The sequence below is a fragment of the Mustela lutreola genome, chromosome 4, assembly GCF_030435805.1.
Source record: "Mustela lutreola isolate mMusLut2 chromosome 4, mMusLut2.pri, whole genome shotgun sequence".
Classification (NCBI taxonomy): domain Eukaryota; kingdom Metazoa; phylum Chordata; class Mammalia; order Carnivora; family Mustelidae; genus Mustela; species Mustela lutreola.
In genome coordinates, this window is record NC_081293.1 from 97,820,046 (window position 1) to 97,826,089 (window position 6,044).

At 36.5% G+C, this 6,044-nt stretch overlaps 1 pseudogene; it reads left to right on the top strand.

Annotated features, from left to right (window-relative positions):
* The first annotated feature begins 536 nt into the window (after positions 1 to 536).
* LOC131830354 (protein SET-like) lies at positions 537 to 1,579 on the top strand (annotated as a pseudogene).
* The last annotated feature ends 4,465 nt before the right edge of the window (positions 1,580 to 6,044 follow it).

Sequence of the window (6,044 nt, forward strand, 5' to 3'; positions counted from 1 at the left end):
GCCACAGCCTTGCCAAAGCTGGCTAGCACATGCAGTCCACACAGGGGACATCCCTGGAGCATCTGGCTCTGGTGACTATGAGGATTGTGATCCTGGGCCCCATGGGTCATCTCTTATATAAGGCCATTCCTTCAATATTCGGAGAGACAGCTTTTTCACATAATACAGAGAAACAAACACAGAATCGGGCAAATAGAGAAGACAGAGGAATATGTTCCAAACAAAAGACCAACAAAGCCTCAGAAAAAGACTCTAATGATATGGAGATAAGTAATTTACCAAAAAGACTTCAAAGTAATGGTCAAAAAGATGCTCATCAAACTAGGGAGAAGAATGAATGAACATAGTGAGAATTTCAAAAAAGAGATTGAAAATATAAGAAAGTACAAAACAGAACTGACAGAGCTGAAGAATATAATATCTGAACTGAAAAATTTACTAGAAGGGTTCACCAGCAAATTGGAAGAAACAGAAGAACAAATCAGTGAGCTGGAAGATGAAGCAATGGAACTCATCCAGACAAAGAAGAAAACGAAAATAAAGTTTAAAGAAAATACCTTAAGAGCAATCAGAGCTTCTAGACGTGCCTCTCTCCCAGTTTCCTGGAGTTTCCTCACAGCATGGCCCCCAAACGCCAGTCTTCACTCCCGCCTCAAACGAAGAAACCGAGACAGCCTCCTGCCCCCAAGCCAGGGCAGACGTCAACATTTCAGCACTTGCATAAAAGAGAAAAAGAACAGCAAGAAGCAATTGAACATATTGATGAAGTACAAAATGAAATAGACAGACTTAATGAACAAGCCAGTGAGGAGATTTTGAAAGTAGAACAAAAATATAACAAACCCCGCCAACCATTTTTTCAGAAGAGGTCGGAATTGATCGCCAAAATCCCCAATTTTTGGGTAACAACATTTGTCAACCATCCACAAGTGTCTGCACTGCTTGGGGAGAAGGATGAAGAGGCGCTGCATTATTTGACAAGAGTTGAAGTGACAGAATTTGAAGATATTAAATCAGGTTACAGAATAGATTTTTATTTTGATGAAAACCCTTACTTCAAAAATAAAGTTCTCTCCAAAGAATTTCATCTGAATGAGAATGGTGATCCATCTTCAAAGTCCACTGAAATAAAATGGAAATCTGGAAAGGATTTGACGAAACGTTCAAGTCAAACAGATTAAAGCCAGCAGAAAGAGACAGCATGAGGAGCCAGAGAGCTTCTTCACCTGGTTTACTGACCATTCTGATGCAGGTGCAGATGAGTTAGGAGAGGTCATCAAAGATGATATTTGGCCAAATCCATTACAGTACTACTTGGTTCCCGATATGGATGACGAAGAAGGGGAAGGAGAAGAGGATGATGATGATGATGATGAAGAAGAAGGATTGGAAGATATTGATGAAGGAGATGAGGATGAAGGTGAAGAAGATGAAGATGATGATGGGGGGAGTAAGGAGAGTAGGATGAAGGAGAGGATGACTAATGGAACACTGATGGATTCTAACCTTCCTTTGTAAATTTTCTTCAGTCCCTGGGAGCAAGTTGCTGTCTTTTTTTTTCCTTTTTCTTTTTCTTTTCTCCTCTCGTGCTCATTTGCCCTGTTTTTTGAAGTCTCCTTTTTCTCTCCTTTTATACCATGGTTCTCAGCTTATTTTGGGGGGAAAGACCTTGAGCAGAATACAGTGGGAAAAGAATCTCTACCCCTTTTTGTTCCAAATTCATTTTTGTCCCTTCCTGTCTCAAAAAAAAAAAAAAAAAACAAAAACTTTATGGAATCAACACCACCGTGCTCTGTGGGAAAAAAGAAAAACCTTCTGCTCCCTTAGCTCTGCTGGAAGTGGGAGGGTGCTAGGCCCCTGTGTAGTAGTGCATAGAATTCTAGCTTTTTTCCTCCTTTCTCTGTATATTGGGCTCAGAGATTACACTGTGTCTCTATGTGAATATGGACAGTTAGCATTTACCAACATGTCTACTTTCTCTTGTTTAAAAAAAACTTTAAAAAATGGGGTTATAGAAGGTCAGCAAAGGGTGGGTTTGAGATGTTTGGGTGGGTTAAGCGGGAATTTTGACAACATGACTTCTCCTTTGGCATGTTTAATTGTGATGTTTAACAGACATCCTTGAAGTTTAAGATGACACGTTTAAAATAAAAATCTCTCCTAATGATGACTTGAGCCCTGCCACTCGATGGGAGAATCAGCAGAACTTGCAGGATCTTATTTGGAATCGACATTCTCTATTGTAATTTTGTTCCTGTTTATTTTTAAATTTTCTTTTTGTTTCACTGGAAAGGAAAGATGATGCTCAGTTTTAAACGTTAAAAGTATACAAGTCAGTGTACAGAAATCAGTGGCTTTCTTATACACTAATAATGAAAATACAGAAAGGGAAATTAGAGAATCGATTCCATTTACTATAGCACCAAGAACCATAAGATCCCTGGGAATAAACCTAAGAGGTAAAGGATCTGTACTCGAGGAACTACAGAACACTCTTGAAAGAAATTGAAGAAGACACAAAAAGATGGAAGACCATACCATGCTCTTGGATTGGAAGAATAAACATTGTTAAAATGTCTATACTGCCTGGAGCAATCTATACTTTTAATGCTATTCCGATCAAAATTCCACCAGTATTCTTCAAAGAGCTGGAGCAAATAATCCAAAAATTTGTATGGAATCAGAAAAGACCCCAAATCGCTAAGGAAATGTTGAAAAACAAAAATAAAGCTGGGGGCATCACATTACCTGATTTCAAGCTTTATTACAAAGCTGTGATCACCAAGACAGCATGGTACTGGCATAAACAGACACATAGACCAGTGGAACAGAGTAGAGAGCCCAGATATGGACCCTCAACTCTATGGTCAATTAATCTTTGACAAAACAGGAAAAAATATACAGTGGAAAAAAGACAGTCTCTTCAATAAATGGTGCTGGGAAAACTGGACAGCTATATGTAGAAGAACGAAACTCAACCATTCTCTTACACCGTACACAAAGATAAACTCAAAATGGATAAAAAACCTCAACATGAGAAAGGAATCCTTCATACTACTAGAGGAGAACATAGGCAGTAATCTCTCTGATATCAGCCACAGCAACTTCTTTCAAGATATGTCTCCAAAGGCAAAGGAAACAAAAGCAAAAATAAACTTTTGGGACTTCGTCAAAATCAAAAGCTTCTTCACAGCAAAGGAAACAGTCAACAAAACAAAGAGGCAACCCATGGAATGGGAGAAGATATTGCAAATGACAGTACAGACAAAAGGTTGATATCCAGGATCTATAATGAACTCCTCAAACTCAACATACACAAAACAGGCAAACATATCAAAAAATGGGAAGAAGATATGAACAGACACTTCTCCAATCAAGACATACAAATGGCTATCAGACACATGAAAAAATGTTCATCATCACTAGCCCTCAGGGAGACTCAAATTAAAACCACATTGAGATATCACCTTACACCAGTTAGAATGGCCAAAATTAACAAAACAGGAAACAACATGTGTGGGAGAAAATGTTGTGAAAGGGGAGCCCTCTTCCACTGTTGGTGGGAATGCAAGTTGGTGCAGCCTCCTTGGAGAACAGTGTGGAGATTCCTCAAGAAATTAAAAATAGAACTTCCCTATGACCCTGTATTGCACTCCTGGGTATTTACCCCAAAGATACAGATGTCATGAAAAGAAGGGCCATCTGTACCCCAATGTTTATAGCAGCAATGGCCATGGTTGCCAAACTATGGAAAGAACCAAGATGCCCTTCAATGGACGAATGGATAAGGAAGATGTGTTCCATATACACTATGGAGTATTATGCCTCCATCAGAAAGGATGAATACCCAACTTTTGTAGCAACATGGACGGGACTGGAAGAGATTATGCTGAGTGAAATAAGTCAAGCAGAGAGAGTCAATTATCATATGGTTTCACTTATTTGTGGAGCATAACAAATATCATGGAGGACAAGGTGTGTTAGAGAGGAGAAGAGAGTTGGGGGAAGTTGGAAGGGGAGGTGAATCATGAGAGACTATGGACTCTGAAAAACAATCTGAGGGGTTTGAAGTGGCGGGGGGGTGGGAGGTTGGGGTACCAGGTGGTGGGTATTATAGAGGGCATGGATTGCATGGAGCACTGGGTGTGGTGAAAAAATAATGAATACTGTTTTTCTGAAAATAAATAAATAAATTTAATAATAATAAAAAAGTGTACAAGTTGCTTTGTTACAATAAAAATAAATGTGTACAAAAAAAAAAAAAAAACAGAAAATACCTTAAAAGACCTATAGGACAACATCAAGTAGAATAACATTCCCATGATAGGGGTTCCAGAAGAGTGAGAAATATGCAGGAAATTTATCTGAACAAATATGGACTGAAAACTTCATTAATCAGGGGAAGGAAACAGAAATACTGGTCCAGGAAATCCAGAGACCCACACCAAGGCACATTATTATTAAAATGTCATAAGTTAATGATAAAGAGAGATTCTTAAAGGGAGTAAGAAAGAGAGAGAGAGGGAAACAAAATTATTACATACAAGGGCAACACTATAGCACTCTCAGCAGATTTTTCAACCAGAAACTGCAGGCCAGAAGAAAGTGGTATAACATACTCAAAGTACTAAAAGAAAAATATTTCCAACTAAGAGTACTCTGCCCAGTAAGGTGTCATTCAGAATTAAAGGAGAAATAAAGAGTTTCCCAGACAAACAGAGGTCAAAGGAATTCATCACTACTAAACGAGTCTTACAAAAAAATTGAGAGGAATTTCTTTTAATGGACCAGGACAAAATTAGCAGCAAGAAATTTTGAAGGGAAACAATTTTATGAGTAAAGCAAGCATATGATAAATGCAGTAGAGCAAATACTTAAAAAACTCATATAAAGGTTAAAAGACAAAAATAGTAAAATCAACATATATAAAAAATTAAAGGGACTCCAAAATAAAGAGATGTAAAATATGAAAACATATATATAAAACATGAAAGGGGGAGTTCAAATGAAGTTCTTTTAAAATATGTTCAAATTTAAGTGTCATTAACTTAATATATGCTGCTGTATATTTAGGATGTTATATATAAATCTCATGGTAACCACAAACCAAAAACCTTTAATAAAGAAAGTTAACAATCACAAGCAAAGAGAAAAGAGAAGAAACAAAAAACAACCAGAAAACAATTAACAAAGTGGCAATAAGTACATACCTATCAATAATTACCGTAAATGTAAACAGTCTAAATGTTTTAATAAAAAAAAATGGGGTGATAGAGTAGAAACAAAAAATAAACCCATCTATATATTGTCTGAAGACACTCATCTCAAACCTAAATATACATGCAAACTGAAAGTAAAAGAATGGAAAAAAAATATTCCATACAAAAGAAAATGAAAATAAAGTTGGGGTAGCAATACTTATATCAGACAAAATAGATTTTAAAACAAAGACAGTTATAGAGACACGGAGGGCATTACAAAATGATAAAGATATCATTCCAGAAAAGGATATAAAAATTATAAATACCTATGCACCTAAGATTGCAGCACCTAAATCCATAAAAGAAATATTAACAAATGTTTAATATCTGTCACAAAGGAGTTGACACTAATGCAATAATAGTAGAAGAATATAACTCCCTACTTGTCTCAATGTATAGAAGCATCCAGGCAGAAAATCAATATGGAAACAGTGTCTTTGAACAACACATTAGACTGGATGAACTTAGACACACACAGAACATTCCATCTGAAAACAACAGAATACACATTCTTTCCAAGTATTCTCCAGGATAAATCACATGTCAGGCCACAAAATGAGTCTCAATAAATTTAAGAAGATTGAAATAATACCAAACATCTTTTCCAACCATAAGGGTATGAAACTAGAAGTCAATTACAAGAAAACCTGAAAACAAAAACAAAAACAAAAAGACATGAAGGCTAAACAACATGCTACTAAACAACCAATGGATCAATGAAGAAATCAAAGAGTAAATTTAAAAAAATACATTAAGACAAATGAAAATAGAAACACCACAATC